This window comes from Macaca mulatta, chromosome 2, assembly GCF_049350105.2.
Source record: "Macaca mulatta isolate MMU2019108-1 chromosome 2, T2T-MMU8v2.0, whole genome shotgun sequence".
NCBI classification, from domain to species: Eukaryota; Metazoa; Chordata; class Mammalia; order Primates; family Cercopithecidae; genus Macaca; species Macaca mulatta.
In genome coordinates, this window is record NC_133407.1 from 203,337,501 (window position 1) to 203,360,307 (window position 22,807).

The 22,807-nt window shown below is 36.6% G+C and overlaps 1 long non-coding RNA gene across 1 annotated transcript in view; it reads right to left on the reverse strand.

Annotated features, from left to right (window-relative positions):
• Window positions 1-22,807, reverse strand: part of LOC144339555 (uncharacterized) — a 168,812-nt gene that overhangs the window by 46,243 nt on the left and 99,762 nt on the right. The gene's annotated exons all lie outside the window — the stretch shown is intronic.

Below are 22,807 nucleotides of genomic sequence, written 5' to 3' on the forward strand. Positions count from 1 at the left end.
GTATATCTTCATGTAAATAGGGAAATAATTCTACTGATACACGTGTGGTAGAGCTTAGATAACGTGTCTTATGTCAAGCATCTAGATCAGGAGCTGATTATCATCAAAATGAAACACAGGTTTGGGAAATAATATTTCCCTTATTCTATCTTGTTATTGGTAGGTGAGAGTGGTGGTGAACTTTCACCTCAAATTGTTTGATTTAAGTAGTTGAAAAAATATAAACAATAAGGAGACAAAAGACAAATGTATGACTTCTATGATGGCAATATGATCACATTTTTTCTCAGTGCTCTCTGACCTTCCTCCAATCTGGGCGATAGTTTGGACTCACGTTTCCATTTCTAGGCAATAGTTTGGACTCACGTTTCCATTTCTAGGTGATAGTTTGGAGTCACGTTTCCATTTCCACTAGAAGCCACAGAGACATTCACACCGTGACCCTTCTTTCTCTCCTGTGGAAATCTGCAGTGATAATAAGCTGATTTAAAATCCTTACTTAATAGCAAGAACCACTCTTCCTGTGAACACGGTAATAAGATGAACACTGAGGAAGAAGAAAGAGCGAACGATAAAGTACATTTGGTAAAACATGAACAAGTGAAGGATGTGGGCGCAAGGTATATAGGAATGATTAATATGTGCACTCCTCTCACATATTTTGTTATATTTGAAATAACTCAAAAGTAAGATGTAAGTAAACATAAAAGGAAAACTAAAACTCCCTTTAGGAAACCTAAAAGTGAATAGATTCACACTTTAACAAACTTTTGACGATGTGTCAGCAAGATGGAAAATAACCACAAAAGGAAAGCTGGAGATACAAGAAGAAATGTTGAATGAAGAATGTGGAAAGTCTGTAGATAAACCACAGAGTCTGCATGAAATCATAAAAATATTAAATTTGGGAATTAAGAAAGGATACAATTAAAATATGGGACAATAAGTAAGACTGAATGGTGGGTGATTTGATTTTTATAATTCTAGGGTCCCTATGTTATATAAAGGGGAAATAGAGAAAATGATTAATGTAGACGTTAAGTAAATAAATCTGTTAAAATTTCACGGTAACTATTAATAGAATAAAGAGGGAAATAGAATTTAAATAAAAACTTAATGTAAAGGATGCAGAAAAAGTGATAAAAAGTAAAATCAATGAAGCAAAAGAGGAACATACAAAACAAGAAATAAGATGGTAATGAATCCAACTATAACAACAATCCTAATAAATGTAAATAAATTAACTTTCTAGTTAAAGGTTAAATTCAATAAAAAATAAGATCCAGGATTATACTATTGAAGAATCACACATGAAAATAAAAACATGGGAAAACTGATACACAAAGGATAAAAAATTAGGCAGCTTAAATATTAGTCAAAGGAAAGCTGGTACATCTATATTAATATTATAGAGCAAAGTCTTTAAGGCAAAAAGCACCATATAGAATGGAAAACATCATAAAACAATGATAATTATACACTTATTTAAACTTTGATGCCTCTAATAACTTGCCTCAAAACACATAAAGAAGTCAACATACCCATCATATCAAGGAATACACAGTACTCTCAGATACGCACAGTACTCTCAGATATGCACAGTACTCTCATACGCACAGTACCCTCAGATACCCATGGAACTTCAAAGAAAACCTAAGCATGTGGGGAGGCCATAATGCAAATATTAGCCAATCCCAAGGAGTTATCAGACAGACATATTTCTCTAACCATGATGCAATTAAGTTCGAACTCAGAAAAAAAAATTGTTTTTGAAAAATTTGTAGATTTGGAAATAGGAAAGCATATTTAAAACATACCAGAAAGCACTAAGGTGTGAAAACAGATAAATTCAACAGCTAACTTATTAGGGAAAAAATAAGAAACCCAAGCAAAAGAAATGCAATTATAAAAACCAACAATAATAACGAATGAAATAGTAAATAGAGATACAGCAGATTAAAACAAAAAGACTAACAAATCCAAAGGCTAATTCTTACATACTTAATATGTGTATGTCTAATCTACTCTCAATATTAAACTATTAATCCTTTCTTTCCTAAATATGTATCAACAATGATTATTATATTTTTTCTATTTTTATACTTACACAGAGAAATGTGACATTCACCATGTTTTTCAACTCAATATCATTTTTGAGGCCAATTTTGAGACCTATGCATATATAGAGATAGTTGATTCCTTTTAACTATTGCCCAGTAATATACAGATTAAATTTTATCCATCTGTATAAAATTTATACAGATTAAATTTCATCCCCCATTTGCTATCTACTAATAGCATTTCAATGCATATCCCTGAATTTTCCTATGCATCTCTGTTATATGTTACACTAAAGAGAAATCACAAGCTTTTTAGAGAAGGGGCACACTCAGTTTCCCTAAATGTTGGCAAATTAATTATTTAAATGGCATTTATCAGAAAATCTGACAAAACATTTTTCTTCACATTAAAAAAGAAATCCTTAAATTGCTTCTTAGTTTCTATAAAAACGGAAGAGTTGAGAAGTATTCAGGGCCTTATAGTTTTATTCAATTACATCAATATCCTCCATAATCCTGTGAATCATCTTTTTTAAAAGTCTGTAAAGCTTTTAAGTAAGACAATATTATATAGTTTTGCTCCATATTATTTGAAATTTAGAAACTTTCATTTCTAATTAGATTGCTATGACAGTGTGTGTGTGTGTGTGTGTGTGTGCGTGTGATTGGTATGTATATAAATTATCTACTACATGCAAGATATAAAAATATGATAAAGTGTTTGGCGCATAGCCTTCGAAAACAATATCTCAGTAAGTGTGAAGTGGCTGAGTTGATGTTGAGATATTATCTCATATTTGCCTACATTTCAAAGTTTATTTATACATTGCCAAGTTTATAACTATAACATGGCCATTTCTTGTACAAGAGACAGATGATCTTTAGGTATGCTCATCATAAAACTAGTTTAACAAATCAGGACACACTGAAAATAAAGTAAGACTCAAGCATAAAGCAGGACCAATCCTTGAACAACCTATATATTCAATATATACTCCACTGGCCTTAGTAGAGAGCTGTCACAAAGTTGGTAGGCTCCCATCCCCAGCGGGTACTGCCTGACTTTTGCATAACTACAGGGATTGTTAGTCCTCTTTGCAGACATCATAATTGTTAATAAAGTGACATTTGTCAAAATGAGTAAGCACCTGTTGCCATGGAAGGTGCCATCAGCAGGATTATAAAATGAATTGTTGCAGTTAGCTAGGAGCCAGAAGGAAGATGACAACCAGAAGAAAAGGCATTCTTTCCTTAACTCCTCACACCCATTGTACAACACGTTGCATACAGTTGTCTCTGCAGAACACAGGCTGTTTTCTTTTTTTCTGAAACCTCCTGTAACTGATGGTATTTTAAATGAGCTCTAATACAAAGTGCCTCACACACTTCTATCCTATGCCTCATTTAACCCATTATATGGGTTCCCTCTTGAAGCATTTAGTCTTCATGTGTCTGTTTTTCCTGGTAAATTATTTTTAGGAGTAGAAAAATCATGGCCTGAGAAGCCCTGTCTTCCGGCACATATTTGAAATGCCTAAGAGGACTCAGTAACATCGAGATCCTAGTGGGGCAGATGGGTCCCCACCAATATCTTGGCATTTAATTTCCATTATTTACTCTCTTTCAATATGGCCCACAGCATGAAGATTTCGCATATATCAGTTTGTTATTTTTTTCTTGAAAATTGAAATAATACCAATACTCATAAAAAAATCCATTCAATTATATTCAGTGAGCAGTCTTCCTCTTCATGAGAGTAGATATCCATAACTCTTTCCCCAGGCTGCTTATTTAAAGTATCTTTACCAAAAAAAGCAAACAGGCTTCAAATAACTGTCTGACATTGGAGAATGACAAATCTTTTCCTTGTGAATTAGCATCCTAGCTAGGCACTCATATGAGATATACTGACATAGATTTCATGCCAAATCTCGTTCTTGTATTGTTCATGAATAGATTCATTATTTTAGTGTAAAGGCTTTAAATATCAAGTTTAATTGAGCTTTGATATCACACTTCTCCAGAAGTTTTTACTGAAGGATAAAGTTGTTCCTCTAAAAAGCACAGCCTGTCCCAAGCAGATGCATCCCATTAAAAAAGAATCACGTAAATGTCTTCTTTTGGTTCTATCACAGCCTAACATATGAATCCATGTTTACTGTGGTAATCATTCAAACTAGTAAAATGGGTATAATTTTTATTTGTATTATAATTGCAATGCTGCTCATTTCTAGGTACCCCATATTGGCTATTCTCATGTTTTATGTGAATCACATGGTGTATTTACTAGCTCTGTGAACTTGGAAAAAATCACCAACTGCAAAAAGCTCTCTCATTTTTTCTGCCAATCCCATTCTGTGAAGAGGAAAATATAAGATTATGTGTGCAAAAAATTTGAAACACTGAAAGAGTCCGAAGAAAATAGAGAACAGATTTTTAAGCTTGAGAACAGAAAGCATTTGTGATTATTAAGAGTGAATGCTTGTGACTTTGACTAAGAATGGCTTGTTTTAGTTGAAAGTTATCTTCTAGATCTTTATTCTCTGATTATATGCAACTCGGAAATGTCCTACACAAAAACTGCTGCCTAACTTGTCACCTGGTTTTCTTCCAATGCACAGAAAGAACTAGAAGCCTTGCAACAAACGGATTGTGTGTACCATCTGGCCATTTTGTGTTGCATACTAAATTTTACACTAAAAATGCCTTTCTTCTTCCCATACCAGAACATAAGAAATTTGCTATCCTTTCTGGCCTGATGTATAACTTAATTTAGTTGTTAATATAAGTTGTTGATGGCTAAAAGAGTATAAAATACAGTTATGCATAATTTTTAATTTAAGAGTCACAAATTCTGTCACTTTATTACTGAGGAATTGCAAATATTTCTAGAGTATAAACTCAGCCTGATTTCTGGATATCTGTTTTTTTCTATTTGCAAGTTCAAATATGTGTGTAACACCCTTGTGAACTCCCAATTTTGTTAGGTATCTTTTAAGTATATATGACAAGTTAACATGTGCATATTTTATATAATTTTTACATGTAAGTGCATATGAGTTCCTCTGAACTTTGAGAAACGCAACTTCCCAGAAAGGTATGTTTTTATACGTAGTCATTTGTAATTTGGTAACCACAGAAAACGTAAATCTGAAAATAACTGTAAAACAGTTAAGGATAAGTATATAGTGTGATTCTTATCCTTATCTAATATAAATTTTTAAGGCCACAGGAAAAGGAGCCAAAGACTGGACTACAACAGGTTTGGAGGCTACGAATACATAGAATGACACCAATTTATGGAAATACAGATTGATATTAGCTCAAGTTATTGAGGGCCTACTCTTTGCCTTTATTTTTTATGTATGTGTGTATGTGCGTCTTTCTTTCTTTCTTTCTTTTCAGAGACAGGGTCTCAGTCTGTCGTTCAGACTGGAGTGCAGTAGCGCGATCACAGTCACTGCATCCTCTACCTCCCAGGCCTAAGCAATCCTCCTACCACAGCCTCCCAAGTAGCTGGGACTACAGGCATGTGCCACTGCACCCAGCTAATTTTTAAAATATTTTGTAGAAACTGGGTCTTTCCTTGTTGCCCAGGCTGATCTTGAACTCCTGGGCTAAAGTAATCGTCCCACCTGGGCCTCCCAGAGTGCTGGGATTACATGCATAAGCCACTGTGCCCGGCCACCAATTGCCTTTATACATGTTACTTCATTTAAATATGCATTCTTCCAATGGGAGGAACTGGAGCTTAGACAAATTCTATACCTCTCAAAATAACACCACGTGGATTTTTTTAAAAAGCTTTAAGCTTTTATTTATCTACTTATTTCTTTGGCTAATGGAGAAAAAAAAGCTTCCAAATATTTAGTAAATCACACCCCCAGTCACAAACATCATGATCCATGATGACAGAGCAAAATCAAACATACTAAAAGCCAAATGTATTGCATACAGTAGGTCATCAATACATGCTTATTGAATTAATTAAAATACAACTCGTAAAGGAAATTGACCCAGTCAAATATTTGTATATTTTATCTCATCAAATTTAGCTGTGCGTAAGCCAAAGAAAACATACAAAAAGTGTTTTATTTTGCAGGGACAGATGTATAAAATCTTATCTAATTTTAATATACTAAAGACATAGTTATAGTTTTCCTTTAAATATCATTTTGATCTTAATGATATGGCTTACTATTCTACTCTGCAAAAATAATATAATTTATAATTATAATTGCTGGAACACGCCACTTTCTAGAATTATGACAAATAATTCATTACACATAAAGGCTTTATTTTAGAATGAATAAATGAATGTTGGCTGTCATCCTAATCTGTGCCTCCCAAAAGATTGGTTTCCTACCTTTAGATAGAGATAAAATAAAATTTAATCTTCAAGAATTCACATTCCTTGTTTGGCAAGAGTTTGTATTGCTACTAATTAGCTAAAATAGAAATCAAAGAATCGTGGCTAAATTGAACAACTGGGCTTTGAATCTGTCTAAAACTGCTTCCTCAGAAGAGAACTGGTAATGTGATTGCATCGAGTTACTGGACTATACTGCTGAAAGGGAGATGACTGGAAACAATACTGTACCCTTAAAATCTCGATTGAGGAGCACAATGTCTCCATATACACTGTTATCAGTTTCCCTTTAGAATTTTCCCTACATTTGCTTTTAATTATCCCCAATTCACTTATCCCCAATATGTAAGTTCCCCCTCCCTCTTCCCTTATGTTTCCCCTTGAACCTATCTTTTCTGTATCCATTGCAGAGAGATCACCTAGTTGTAACTGAATACAGATCTGAATGCTTACCACTTGCAGAGTCCAGTCCATAAGAGTGAGGTCTGCTAGAAAGAAAGTGGTTTTACGAACCAAAACTGGTAAAGGGGATGTGGCCAGATTCCCATCCAAATCAACCACTTCAATTTTGCGGGTGAAGGTAGGGGTTTAAAAGTGGAAAAACGGATAAGGAAAGCATGCAAGAATTGTGCGGAGTACAATGTCTGTGTGTCTTGCTCTGGCGGCTATTGTGGGTCTCAGTCCACGGGCTGCTGTCATCCCCACGACGGCAGGGTTGTTGAATAGCCAGCCACCTTGAAGTGATCTCGGGAATTTTGCCACTGAGTCTCCAAGCTTCCTTTGTCAGGCTCACGATTAGCCACTGAAACTTCTAAGAAGGCACATAGATGACAGCATACAATTAGATAAATGTGAAGGGAGTATACATGGTAGGAAAGGGAAGGATACGGAGTCTATTTTATGGCTAAGGGAAAGGCTTCTGCAGTTTGCCTCAAGGTTGTATCTTGAAACCCAAGATTAACAAAGTAAAATAAAATTCATTTTGAAGTTAAGCTATCTGGTTACATAATGATTTGTAGCTCTGGGGGTCTTCTCTTTCCTAAATATCCCCAAGCACTAGGACTTGGGGCAATATTTTGTACTAAATATGTGAGTTCAAAATGAGATATTTATTTACCTTGTACTTCATGTTGCAAATTTCATAAAACTATAATTTCAACAATCTCCATGCTTATACTTATATGATGGTTTTGCTCATTTCAACACTTTTCTCCAACAAGTGGATTTATACAAAACTGACAATGTGCATCTTCTTCAGCATCCCTCTTCAACATCTTGATAGGATAAAATTCATCATAATTTTAAACTACATTTCTTAATTTAAAGAAAAAAATTAGGTGGACATATTCACATTCACGGTGAGCATCCAGCAAACAGTAAATCAGGCAGGTGGTTATGTTTAGAAATGGTAGCAAAACATTTACAATTGATGCCATATGGCTTTCAGCCTAGTAGAGCCAACTAGCTGTGTTCAACGACTCTGGGGAAATCAGGCTGTTTGAAGGTCATGAATGCTTATTCGAAAGCTCTGGGACAGTGACAGGAAGTCGGCAGCGATATGCAGGGAAATCATGCCTCCAACTGAGCGGACAAGCCTCCTTCATCAGCGGACGGAGGACCGTTCACGTCAAGCCTGTGCTCTGATTTGGAGACAAAGAACCAGGTATAACCACTGGTGCTTCATATACACAGCAGGCGGTAATGTATACTCTGGTCCTGTCATTGTCTTTCTGAAACTGACCAGGAGTCCTTATCGTAATTATAAAGTTCAAATCCCCTTCCATTATCTTCCTGTTTGAGCTTACCTGACACCACTGTCCTCTGGACTAAGCCCCAGGCACATTAAGTTTCTAAGTTGACATTTTATTAAGTTTTAAAGACATATTTGGAGAATTTTTTAATGAACAAGTATCTACAGATGTCCAACTCAAATAATTCCACTTCCAATGTGGTTTCCAGGGTTTCCTGAATGCCACTGAGAAATTACAATACATATAAAGAAAATAGAAAAGAAATAGTCATCACTGAATCACTGATTAGCTGTTAGTAGTTCTATATCTACACATATTCAACATTCAAAATACGGAATCTTGTAGTGTGTGTCACACTGTCACATATTGATCATTTGGTTGCAGTTCTGGAAACACTTATTAGCCCCTGAAGCCTGAATTAGGGGTATCTATATACAGAGCAAATTACTGGCTTATCAAAAGTGTGACTAGATTCTGTAGGTCAAGTCTATCCATAATAGACTCCCTAAAAGGTATATTAGGTTTTAAGCTCTCCCAGTGTATTTTGTTACGGTTTATTGGCACATTCATTTTATACAACTGTTTATATAAAACAAATGGCTGCTCACACCTTAAGCCCCTCCATTAGTGGAGTCCAATTCACCACCTAAGATAACAAAACCACAGGAATCTTCCGTTCCTACTGCTACCATCACGGCAGGCTCAAGCTGTAGAATATTTGATGCTTTCTGCTCTCAAGGCTCTGATCCAGTTCTTTCTCCTCCACGACACAAGTCCACGTCCTTGCTCAGAGGGACCCAGTGCTCATTCAAAGATCCCTGTTTGTGGTGAATGTTTAATTTCTTACTAATATTTATTGAAATGCAATACATATATATTTCCATTCAGTCCGTGCTGCTATCATGGAATATCAGAGACTGGGCAACTTGTAGAGATCCTTCATGGTTCTGGAAACCGGAAAATCCAAGATGGAAAGGCAAGCATCTGGTGAGGGCCTTCTTTCTGTGTCATCTCATGGTGGAAGGTGAGACAGCAAGAGATTGAACTCCCAGCCTTAGGTTCTTTTAAATCAGCATGACTCTGTTCACAAGGCTTCAGCCCTTATGACCTAAACACCTCCACTGGGCCCCACCTCCCAACAGCGTTTTGTTGGATTATGTTTCAACACATGTTTTTGGAGGCACACATCCAAACAGTGACGATATATAACAGTATTTTCTTTTTTACGTGTTCAATTTGATGAATTTTGACAAATGTTTACAGTAGTGTAACAACCACTTCAATGGAGATATTTCATCCTAAAAATTTCTTTTTTCTACAGATTCAATTTTTATATTCTCCTGAAAATGTTGAAATCTAATACCCAATATAATGGTATTTGGAGTTAGAGCCTTTGGAAAGTGATTCGGTCGTAAGAACAGAGCCTTCATCAATGGAGTTAGGGCTTTTAATAAGAGACCCCGGAGATATCCCGTCCTTCTACAATGTGAGGAGACAAAAAAAATGACAGCCACCTCTGAATCGGGAAGTGAGTGAATCTGTCAGTAACTTGAATTTGAACTTCTAGTCTCCAAAACTGTGAAAAATAAATTTTGGTTGTTTATAAACTACCCAGTCTATGATGTTCTGTTACAGCAACCTAAAGTACGATGTTACCTAGTGCCCCTTTGTAATCAATCCTCACCCCAACTTGGCACCTAGCCCCTCTCTACCCCAATCAGATTTGGGTGGCTATAGTTTTGGCTATTAAATAGTGTCATAAAAATTGAATCATACACTATGTAGCCTTGATTGTTTTTATTGAGTTTACTTAATGCTTTGGAGATTTATTCATGCTGTTACATATGTCTACATTGTATCCTTTTTTATTGCAAACTAGTGTTCCATTTGATTATACTTTTACTAACACATGGGCTCCTGGGTTATTTCTAGTTTAAGGCCATGAGAATAAAGTTGCTATAAACATTGGCAAATGACTATCTGTGTGAACATGCTTTTATTTCTCTGGGGTAAACATTTAGGAATTGATAGTTGAGTCATATGATAAATGTATATTTAAATTTAAAAAAAAAACTTTGCTATTGTTTTCCAAAGCAACCATACCATTGAAGTTTTCACATCCTCACCAGCACTCTGTCTTCTGTGACCTGATTACAGCCGTCCTAGTGGCTCCATAGGGCATCTCATTGCAGTTTTACTTGCATTTTCCTAATGACTAATGATGCCAAGCAAATTTTCAGTGCTTATTTGCCATTGGTATATACAGTGGTTCCACGTTCTCCATGGGGGATTAGTTCCAAAACCCTGATGGATGCCAAAATCCAGAAATGCTAAAATTCCAACATTGGCCCTGTATAACCTAGGAAAACTAACCTTGGGCTGTGCAATCTGGGAATACTATATTTTCCATCCATAGTTGGTTGAATCTGCAAATGTGGAGCTCATACACATGAAAGGCCAACTGTATTTTTTGAAAGTCCAATTTTAACCTATTTCTACCAGTTATAAAAATTCCCAATTGGTATTATCTGAAACTGTTTTTATGTGGATGGCTGAGGATTGTTTTGGAAAAACATATCCTCAAAAAAAAGAACACAGGGATTGTAAGCCTGACTTTATAGTAAAATCTGATTTTGTAAAAAGGAATTTTTATTAAAATTTCTAAAATACATTGGGGCCCTGCTGACATCACTTGGATACTCGCTGGTATAATCTACGACAGTATAAATAGAAAGAGCCCGTCTATGTACTTTTGCATGGAATATGAGATATTGAGGACTTTGACACGTTGGTAGTAATGTCCACTGGTATGTATTTAGGCAGAGTATGGGGAGCTGCCAGGATTAAGAGAGGCATAGGGTCAAGTGTGCATCATGAGAAGCAGTCAACAGAAAAAGTGTAGCCTAGTCAACACTGCAGTTCCTGCAAGTATCTGACAGGAATGGGACATAGTGGGCCTAGCAGTGGTCTACAAACCCCCTGCTGAATCCTTGAAATGCCTTCTAAAAACCTCCAGAAAGAAAGGATAGAGTACTGTATAGAGAGTCGAAGGTTCTGTTTTTTCCTGGCTCTTGTTTCTGTTCACCATTTGTATCTGTAGTATTTTCCTGGGACTGCCCTAACGAAACACTGCACACTGGGTGGTTTAATCAGAAATGCACTGTCTCAGAGTTCTGGAGGGTAGAAGTCTAAAATCATGATGTTGAAAAGGTGGCTCCTTCTGAGAGCCACAAGGAAAAATCTATTCCAGGGAAGTCTCTCTCCTAATGTCTTGAAGCTTTGAGTGTTTCTTGGTGTTTTAGTCTGTTCTCCTGCTGCTCATAAAGACATACCTGAAACTGAGTAATTTCTACAGAAAAAGAGGTTTAATGAACTCACAGTCCCACGTGCTGGGAAGGCCTCACAGTCATGGCAGAAGACGAAAGGCTCATTTCACATGGCAACAGGCAAGAGAGAATGAGAACCAAGCAAAAGGGGAGACCCCCTATAAAACCAACAGATCTTGTAAGACTTACTCACTACCACAAGAACAGTATGGGAGAAACCGCCCCCATGATTCAATTATCTCTCACCAGGTCCCTCCCATAACACATGGGAATTATGGGAGCTACAATTCAAGATGAGATTTGGGTGGGGACACAGCCAAACCATATCACTTGGCTTATTGACGGCATTCTTCCTGTGTCCTCACGTCATCTTCTCTCTATGCCTATCTGTCCCTGTGTCCACATTTCTCCTTTTCATAAGGAGAGAATCATATTGGATTAAGGCCCAACCCAATGACCTCATCCTGACTTGGTCATCTGCAAAGGCTGTATTTCCATACAAGGTCACATTCACAGCTATGGGAATTAGCACCTCATTATTTGCTGGAGGGACACAATTCAACCCATAACACTGTCAGTCTAGTAATTGTGCCCTTTTAGGTAATTTCTGTTTTCCACTCATAACTTAAAATGAAAGTATCTTCAAATTATAAAAGACAATAGTGCTAAGAGAAAATTTCCATCAATCTATGATTTTAAACCTTTCTAAATCATTAAGAGTAAGATACATAAAATAAAATAATTTTCAGGACAGGCATGGTAGTTCATGCCTGTAATCTCAGCACGTTGAAGGCTAGGGAGAGCAGATTGCTTGAGCTCAAGAGTTCAAAATCAGCCTGGACAACACAGTGAAACTTCGTTTCTACTAAAAATACAAACAATTAGCCAGGTGTGGGCATGGTGGCAAGTGCCTGTAGTCCCAGTTACCCAGGAGGCTGAGGTGGGAGAACTGCTTGAGCCCAGAAAGTCAAGGCTGCAGTAAGCCATGATTGCACCACTGCACTGCAGCCTGGGTGACAGCCTGAGACCCTGCCACAAACACACACACACACACACACACACTCTCAAAGAAATGATTGAGTTTACACTTAGTGCATACTGAAGAATACCAAAAGATATGATTCAATGAGAAGAAAATTCTTTTCAGAAGAAAAGAGTGAGATCTAAGTGACATTGAGTTATACAGAAACTTGAAAGCATGTCGTTGTATCTAAATAATCAATAACCAAAGTAACAACAATAATAACATTAAGGATAATGAATATTTATCTTGGAATTTAAAAAACAATGTACAATTATATTTACAAATAGCAATAATAAAAACTGGAAGAGGTGATCATATCTAAAATTTTCTATAGCTCTTAAATTGTTCAGGTGGAAGGACATTATTAATTCAAGTTATACTTTGCTAATGCAATGTTGTGTTTTGTTAGTGCTAATGTACTTTGTTCAACAATTAAGAATAACTAAACAAAGAGCAATGAAAAGGGAGACAGATTAAATGGAAAAACAAATATACAAACAAACAACATACCCCGCAAAAGGTATGCAATCAAGTCAATGAAAAGCAGAAAACAAATGAAAAAAGTAAAGAAGAAAAAATAAAGTGAAATTTTCTTAAAGGTGTAGAAATAGATCCATATGTGTGAAAATCATACTTAGTATGAATAGATTAAGTTCACTATTAAAAGATAGCAAGTGCAAGCTATAATGACAAAAGATTTTTAAATGCTGAGGGACATAAAATGATATATCATGACAAAATTAAGATTGTATAGTGATATTAATATCTCATTAAATATACTAGAGTAAAATCTGAATTATATTAAAAAAAATAACTTTGGGAGGCCGAGGCGGGCAGATCACGAGGTCAGGAGATGGAGACCATCCTGGCTAACATGGTGACACCCCGTCTCTACTAAAAATACAACAAATGAGCCGGGCGTGGTGGCGGCGCCTGTGGTCCCAGCTCCTCCGGAGGCTGAGGCAGGAGAATGGCGGGAACCCGGGGGGCGGAGCCTGCAGGGAGCCAAGATGGCGCCTCTCACTCCAGCCTGGGCCACAGAGCGAGACTCCCGCCAAAAAAAAAAAAAAGAAAATTAAGCCCACAATCCCACAATCATGGTGGAATATTTTAATTTAATTCGGTTTGCTAGATGAAGCCGACTCATCGTATGGTTACTGGAAATATAGATAGCACAATGATGTTGTTTGAAACAATGAAACTATGAAGAACTCTAGAAGAATACTATTTTTAGAACAATTTTTATGGGTTCCATGTGCTTGAAGAACTTAAGTATACCAACCTCAAGAAAGAAACCTCTTTCTTCAAGGAACCATGAATTCTCTCTTAGCCTCATCTTCATTTGTCAAATTGTTAATATTTTGTACAATTGTATCGTGCAAAATATATAGATTATGACTAGTGTATCAAGATGATGAATTTTAAGGTCTTTCTGTCCCAAAACATGCCTTTCATCTTCTGCCGTGACTGTGAGGCTATCCGAGCCATGTGGAACTGGGAGTTCATTAAACGTCTTTTTCTGTGTGCAAATGATAAAGAATTATACAAAATGCCCAAATATTTGGGTATAAACATACATGCTTATAAATATTTCTTTTATTAAAGAATTGACAATGTCCATTTAAGAAAGTACTCAGATCCAACTAGCAAGCACATTGAAAAATAATTTGCGGTATCATTTAATAACAATTAAAATGACTAGAGTATCAAGATGATGAGTTTAAGGTCTTTCTGTCCCAAACTTTCTGTGTGGTGTGGCCTTAATATGTTCTCATCAGTTTTTTAAGATCTCTTTATTATCTCAAAAGAAAAATTCAAAAATATAATGTTCTGAGGATTATTTACCTTTCTTACATCAAAACATAAATTTAGTGATTAACTGCAGAGAATGAGACATTGATTTTAATTTGAACAAATTAAAATAGAATAAAATAATAAAAGTAACTGAGCAAGAAGGAATTCATGCACATGCCACACACATGAAATTCTTTAGGATAAAGTTTAAAAATGCTTTCCAGTTGAAACATCTTTATAATGTAATATTGAACTCCTATGGCTAAGGAAAAATAATTTTATAATTAATCAGGTCTAAATAAAATACTGAAAGGGCAAAAAATTATCTTAAAGCTTTTACACTTCAATGCTCAGTTTTGCTGTGAACCTAAAACTGTTCTAAAATTAAAGTATATTAAATAGAAATAATTATTTGGAGGAACATTTAATGTTTCTTGATTAACCCTTGGACTTGTAGAGATTCTAGCTTAGAACAGTCATAAAAATTTTAACAATTGTTATTGTGAATAGAGTAGAATATCGTTCTGAGAACAGTAAATATTTCTTGAGAATTTCGATGTGTCAGAGGCTGGAATATTTTCACATATTATTTAAACTTTTCTCTTATATATTATTTTGTCTTTAAAACCATCAGATGAGGAAAATGAGGCTCAGATAGTAACTAGCCTGACCCAAAGCACACAGCTAGAAAGCAAAGGATGTAGGATTTAAACCCAGAACCTGGTTGACTATTCACTGCACTCTACCATCTCCAAGGAAACTTGTGTGTATATGATATTTGAGCACATATTAACAATCACGACTAAGGTCTAGTAAAAGTGTGGAGAAATGAAGACAATGTTGAAAGAGAAACAGTTCTAAGCCAACCACAATTAAATTCTGAATATGAAGAAGTCGTGCAAAATATTTAACAATTTCACAAATGAAGAAAATAAGACTAAGAGAGAATTCATTACTTGCCTTATTGAACATCACAGTCCTTACTAATTATTTTAGTTTATGTTTTCCTTCACACATATTGAAACTTACATCATCCTATTATAGCCACTAGAATTTAGTACTTAATTTTTCTCTTTTTTCTGTGCATCTGTGCATGGAGAGGGATATGCCTGCTGTATGCTGATAGAAACTGACATTGTTTGAAAACATCTACTTTTATTTTCTAAATACGTGAGTTCAAATATAACATAATTAAATATATAAATACTTAGGATATTTTCTCTCTCTTAAAATTTATCTTAACTTTGCAGGCCATATGCTCAGAAATATGTGTTCCTTGTAAAAGCCACCATCTTGACCTCTTATTCTCCAACCATTAGCACAGTAAGTGTGCATTTAAAAAGTAAGTAGCTATGAAATTGTTGGTAGAGGAGTTCTACAAAAACTACAATCTATTAAAACCTGATGGGTCACAACTTTCTGGGGGAGGGAAGAAAACTTCATATGAGTTATGGTGATGTAATTTATGTTTATTATAATAAAAAATTGCTTTAGGGCAATAAAATCCAAATTAACAAAACACACTCAGAAAGAAGGTTTAAAACATAAATAGCATGAAATAGGGGAGATTAGAGCTAAAATTTTCCAGGAGCTAAATAAACACACAAGTTCTCATTAAGAAGTGCTGGCTTTTTATAGAAAATACAGCATGTATTGTAAAGGTTAGAAGAGAAATCTAATTCAATATATTTTATGTAGATATAGAATGATTAGAATCTGTCTGGTTCTTGATAAATATAATCTAAAGAATTAGTTTAGAGATCTTTCTCCTATCTTCAGAGTTTTATAAATTAATGAAATTATTTATTATCATTTCGTCTTAGATGTCATAAGACTTTGGAAACAGAGGGTACTAGGGACTAATTTACAACATATAAATAGCTTGAACAGGTGGCACTTAATACCATTACAGACAGTGGTCACTGGGGAGAGTTCACAGTTATAGAAGTGAATACCAATTACAAAAATGTTCATACCCTAGTCACTGAATAAACTAAGTGAAAAGATACCACTTAAAAGAATGGACGAACAATACAAATGCCTTTAATTCCATTCAGACTTAAGACTTCACAGTTCTCAGAGACACCAAATAAATTATTTCCAAAAGTTTTTTTTGCAGAGATATATTTAAAGGCATAATTATATTTTTAAGAGCTTCCCAGATTTTAACAAATATAAGTAACTTCAATTAGCAAAAAGGAAATTCATAAATGTAGCTAGCTGCCCAGCATTGCTGATTTTATACCATTTGATTTGATATCTTCAAACTGTACCAACATTTAATGAGGATATAATTGAGTGAATCCTGCAACAGAAATATTAACACTTGTGCTAAAATGAGCTATAATGGATATATACCTTTCCAATGTCATTTACAGCAAATACTTATATTAATCAGGTTGAATTATATGATTCCTACATTGAACCTTTGAACAATTGAGTTACAGTGGCAAATAATAGACAGATAAAGAAATGACATCAGATCATAAATTGATTTAGTAGTCTTACTTATATAATTTTTAAATAGAGCCTGAGGGGGGGGTGTTGATCAAGAAATAGTATCCTAAAAGAATGTAGCTATTACTTAATAAGACAAGGAAATCAGAAAATTTGTCAAGGATCATACAGCATAGTGAGTAGTGATGATTTACATATATCAGAATAGATATTCATTACTTTAGGAAGGAAAGGTAAATTATTAAGAAATATTTGTACAGTGTACAATATTAGACAATAAAGATAATCAAATAATTATAAATACTTTTAAATCTTATGGATCTTATGATGTAGATACAGAAAGTCCTAAATTATGGATTTATGAGGATGTCTTAGTCACTAAGGTCTATTACTAGCTAATTCTCACATTGCTACAAGGAACTAGCTGAGCCTGGGTAATTTACAAATGAAAGAGGTTCAATGGACTCACAGTTCCACATGGCTGGGGAGTCCTCAGGAATCTTACAATCATGGAGGAAGTCACCTCTTCACAGGGCAGCAGGAGAGTGAGTGCCAGGAGGGGAAATGCCAGATGCTTATGAAACCATGAGAGCTCATGAGAACTCACTCACTGTCATGAGAACAGCATGGGGGAAACCACCCACATTATTCAATTACCTCCCACTAGGTTCCTCCCGTGACATGTAGAGATTATAAGAATTAAAATTCAAGATGAGATTTGGGTGGCCAGAAAACCATATAATTCTGTCTTCTCCAAAATCAGATGTACTCACATTTCTTTTTTTTTATTTTTTATTTTTTATTATTATACTTTGAGTTCTAGGGTATACGTGCATAATGTGCAGGTTTGTTACATATGTATACTTGTGCCATGTTGGTGTGCTACAACCATCAACTCGTCAGCACCCATCAACTCGTCATTTACATCAGGTATAACTCCCAATGCAATCCCTCCCCCCTCCCCCCTCCCCATGATAGGCCCCGGTGTGTGATGTTCCCCTTCCCGAGTCCAAGTGATCTCATTGTTCAGTTCCCACCTATGAGTGAGAACATGCGGTGTTTGGTTTTCTGTTCTTGTGATAGTTTGCTGAGAATGATGGTTTCCAGCTGCATCCATGTCCTTACAAAGGACACAAACTCATCCTTTTTGATGGCTGCATAGTATTCCATGGTGTATATGTGCCACATTTTCTTAATCCAATCTGTCACTGATGGACATTTGGGTTGATTCCAAGTCTTTGCTATTGTGAATAGTGCTGCAATAAACATACGTGTGCATGTGTCTTTATAGCAGCATGATTTATAATCCTTTGGGTATATACCCAGTAATGGGATGGCTGGGTCATATGGTACATCTAGTTCTAGATCCTTGAGGAATCGCCATACTGTTTTCCATAATGGTTGAACTAGTTTACAATCCCACCAACAGTGTAAAAGCATTCCTATTTCTCCACATCCTCTCCAGCACCTGTTGTTTCCTGACTTTTTAATGATCGCCATTCTAACTGGTGTGAGATGGTATCTCATTGTGGTTTTGATTTGCATTTCTCTGATGGCCAGTGATGATGAGCATTTTTTCATGTGCCTGTTGGCTGTATGAATGTCTTCTTTTGAGAAATGTCTGTTCATATCCTTTGCCTACTTTTTGATGGGGTTGTTTGTTTTTTTCTTGTAAATTTGTTTGAGTTCTTTGTAGGTTCTGGATATTAGCCCTTTGTCAGATAGGTAGACTGCAAAAATTTTAACCCATTCTGTAGGTTGCCTGTTCACTCTGATGGTAGTTTCTTTTGCTGTGCAGAAGCTCTTTAGTTTAATGAGATCCCATTTGTCAATTTTGGCTTTTGCTGCCGTTGCTTTTGGTGTTTTAGACATGAAGTCTTTGCCAATGCCTATGTCCTGAATGGTACTACCTAGGTTTTCCTCTAGGATTTTTATGGTATTAGGTCTAACATTTAAGTCTCTAATCCATCTTGAATTAATTTTCATATAAGGAGTAAGGAAAGGATCCAGTTTCAGCTTTCTACTTATGGCTAGCCAATTTTCCCAACACCATTTATTAAATAGGGAATCCTTTCCCCATTTCTTGTTTCTCTCAGGTCAAAGATCAGATGGCTGTAGATGTGTGGTATTATTTCTGAGGACTCTGTTCTGTCAGGTACACTCTGTTGAAGTCAGGTAGCGTGATGCCTCCAGCTTTGTTCTTTTGACTTAGGATTGTCTTGGAGATGCGGGCTCTTTTTTGGTTCCATATGAACTTTAAAGTAGTTTTTTCCAATTCTGTGAAGAAACTCATTGGTAGCTTGATGGGGATGGCATTGAATCTATAAATTACCTTGGGCAGTATGGCCATTTTCACAATATTGATTCTTCCTATCCATGAGCATGGTATGTTCTTCCATTTCTTTGTGTCCCCTTTTATTTCACTGAGCAGTGGTATGTAGTTCTCCTTGAAGAGGTCCTTTACATCCCTTGTAAGTTAGATTCCTAGGTATTTTATTCTCTTTGAAGCAATTGTGAATGGAAGTTCATTCCTGATTTGGCTCTCTGTTTGTCTGTTACTGGTGTATAAGTATGCTTGTGATTTTTGCACATTAATTTTGTATCCTGAGACTTTGCTGAAGTTGCTTATCAGCTTAAGGAGATTTTGGGCTGAGACAATGGGGTTTTCTAAATATACAATCATATCATCTGCAAACAGGGACAATTTGACTTCTTCTTTTCCTAACTGAATACCCTTGATTTCTTTCTCTTGCCTAATTGCCCTAGCCAGAACTTCCAACACTATGTTGAATAGGAGTGGTAAGAGAGGGCATCCCTGTCTTGTGCCAGTTTTCAAAGGGAATTTTTCCAGTTTTTGCCCATTCAGTATGATATTGGCTCTGGGTTTGTCATAAATAGCTCTTATTATTTTGAGGTACGTTCCATCAATACCGAATTTATTGAGCGTTTTTAGCATGAAGGGCTGTTGAATTTTGTCAAAAGCCTTTTCTGCATCTATTGAGATAATCATGTGGTTCTTGTCTTTGGTTCTGTTTATATGCTGGATTATGTTTATTGATTTGCGAATGTTGAACCACCCTTGCATCCCAGGGATGAAGCCCACTTGATCATGGTGGATAAGCTTTTTGATGTGTTGCTGAATCCGGTTTGCCAGTATTTTATTGAGGATTTTTGCATCGATGTTCATCAGGGATATTGGTCTAAAATTCTCTTTTTTTGTTGTGTCTCTGCCAGGCTTTGGTATCAGGATGATGTGGGCTTCATAAAATGAGTTAGGGAGGATTCCCTCTTTTTCTATTGATTGGAATAGTTTCAGAAGGAATGGTACCAGCTCCTCCTTGTACCTCTGGTAGAATTCAGCTGTGAATCCATCTGGTCCTGGACTTTTTTTGGTTGGTAGGCTATTAATTATTGCCTCAATTTCAGAGCCTGCTATTGGTCTATTCAGGGATTCAACTTCTTCCTGGTTTAGTCTTGGAAGAGTGTAAGTGTCCAGGAAATTATCCATTTCTTCTAGATTTTCCAGTTTATTTGCATAGAGGTGTTTATAGTATTCTCTGATGGTAGTTTGTATTTCTGTGGGGTCGGTGGTGATATCCCCTTTATCATTTTTTATTGCGTCAATTTGATTCTTCTCTCTTTTCTTCTTTATTAGTCTTGCTAGCGGTCTGTGAATTTTGTTGATCTTTTCAAAAAACCAACTCCTGGATTCATTGATTTTTTGGAGGGTTTTTTGTGTCTCTATCTCCTTCAGTTCTGCTCTGATCTTAGTTATTTCTTGCCTTCTGCTAGCTTTTGAATGCGTTTGCTCTTGCTTCTCTAGTTCTTTTAATTGCGATGTTAGAGTGTCAATTTTAGATCTTTCCTGCTTTCTCTTGTGGGCATTTAGTGCTATAAATTTCCCTCTACACACTGCTTTAAATGTGTCCCAGAGATTCTGGTATGTTGTATCTTTGTTCTCATTGGTTTCCAAGAACTTCTTTATTTCTGCCTTCATTTCGTTATGTACCCAGTAGTCATTCAGGAGCAGGTTGTTCAGTTTCCATGTAGTTGAGCGGTTTTGATTGAGTTTCTTAGTCCTGAGTTCTAGTTTGATTGCACTGTGGTCTGAGAGACAGTTTGTTATAATTTCTGTTCTTGTACATTTGCTGAGGAGTGCTTTACTTCCAATTATGTGGTCAATTTTGGAGTAAGTGCGATGTGGTGCTGAGAAGAATGTATATTCTGTTGATTTGGGGTGGAGAGTTCTATAGATGTCTATTAGGTCTGTTTGCTGCAGAGATGAGTTCAATTCCTGGATATCCTTGTTAACTTTCTGTCTCGTTGATCTGTCTAATGTTGACAGTGGAGTGTTGAAGTCTCCCATTATTATTGTATGGGAGTCTAAGTCTCTTTGTAAGTCTCTAAGGACTTGCTTTATGAATCTGGGTGCTCCTGTATTGGGTGCATATATATTTAGAATAGTTAGCTCTTCCTGTTGAATTGATCCCTTTACCATTATGTAATGGCCTTCTTTGTCTCTTTTGATCTTTGATGGTTTAAAGTCTGTTTTAGCAGAGACTAGTATTGCAACCCCTAGATGTACTCACATTTCAAAACAAATCATGCCTTCCCAACAGTCCCCCAAAGTCGTAACTCATTCCAGAACTAACCCAAAAGTCCAAGTCCAAAGTCTTACCTGAGACAAGGCAATTCCCTTCCACCTAGAAGCCTGTAATATCAAATCAAGTTAGTTGCTTCCATGATACAAAGTGGCTATAAACATTGGGTAAATGCACCCATTCCAAAAGGGAGAAATTGGCCAAACAAAAGGGATACAGGCCCATGCAAGTCCAAAATCCAGTGGGGCACTAATTAAATCTTAAAGCTTCAGAATAATCTCCTTCAACTTCCTGTCTCACATTCAGGTCGCACTGATGCAAGAAGTGGGCTTCCATAGCCTTGGCAACTCTGCCCGTGAGGCTTTGCAGGTTACAACCCCTCTCCCAACTGCTGGCTTTCAGTGTCTGCAGCTTTTCCCGATGAACAGTGAAAGCTATTGGTGGATCTATCATTCTGGGGTCTGGAGGATTGTAGACCTCTTCTCACCACTCCATTAGGCGGTGCCCCAGTAGGGACTCTCTGTGGGGGCTCCAACCCCACATTTCCCTTCTACACTTCCCTAGCAGAAGTTCTCCAGGAGAGCTCTACCCCTGCAGCAGACTTCTACCTAGACATCCTGGTGTTTCCATACATCTTCTGAAATCTAGGCAGAGGTTCCCAAACCTCAATTTTTGACTTCCGTGTACCCATGGGCCCAACATCACATGTGAGTTGCCCAGGCTTGAGACTTGCACCTTCTGAAGCAATGGCCTGAGCTTTACATTGGCCCATTTTAGCTACAGCTGGGATGCAGAGCACCAAGCCCTGAGACTGCACACAGCAGCCAAGTTCCTGGACCTGGAAACCATTTTTTCCTTCTAGACTTCTAGGCCTGAGATGGGAGGGGCTGCTGTGAAAACCTCTAACATACCTTGGAGACATTTTCCCCATTGTCTTGGTGATTAGCATTTGGGTCCTCATTACTTATGCAAATTTCTGCAGCTGGCTTTAATTTTCCCCAGAAAATGTTTTTTTCTTGTCTATCGCATTTTCAGGCTGCAAATTTTCCAAACGTTTATGCTCTCACCTCTTGAATGCTGTGTTGCTTAGATATTTCTTCTGCCAGATACCTGAAATCATCTCTCTCTAGTTCAAAGTTCCATAGATCTCTAGGGCAGGGGCAAAATGCTGCCAGTCTCTCTGCTAAAGCTTTCCGATTCCCAACAAGCTCCCCATCTCCATCTGGTACCACTTCAGCCTAGACTTCATGGTCCATATTGCTATCAAGAGTTTGGACAAAGCCATTCAACAAGTCTCTAGGGAGTTCCAAGCTATCCCATATCTTCCTGTCTTCTGAGCACTCCAAACTGTACCAACATCTGCCCATTACTCAGTTCCAAAACTGCTTCCACATTTTCAGGTATCCTTATAGCAGTACCCGACTC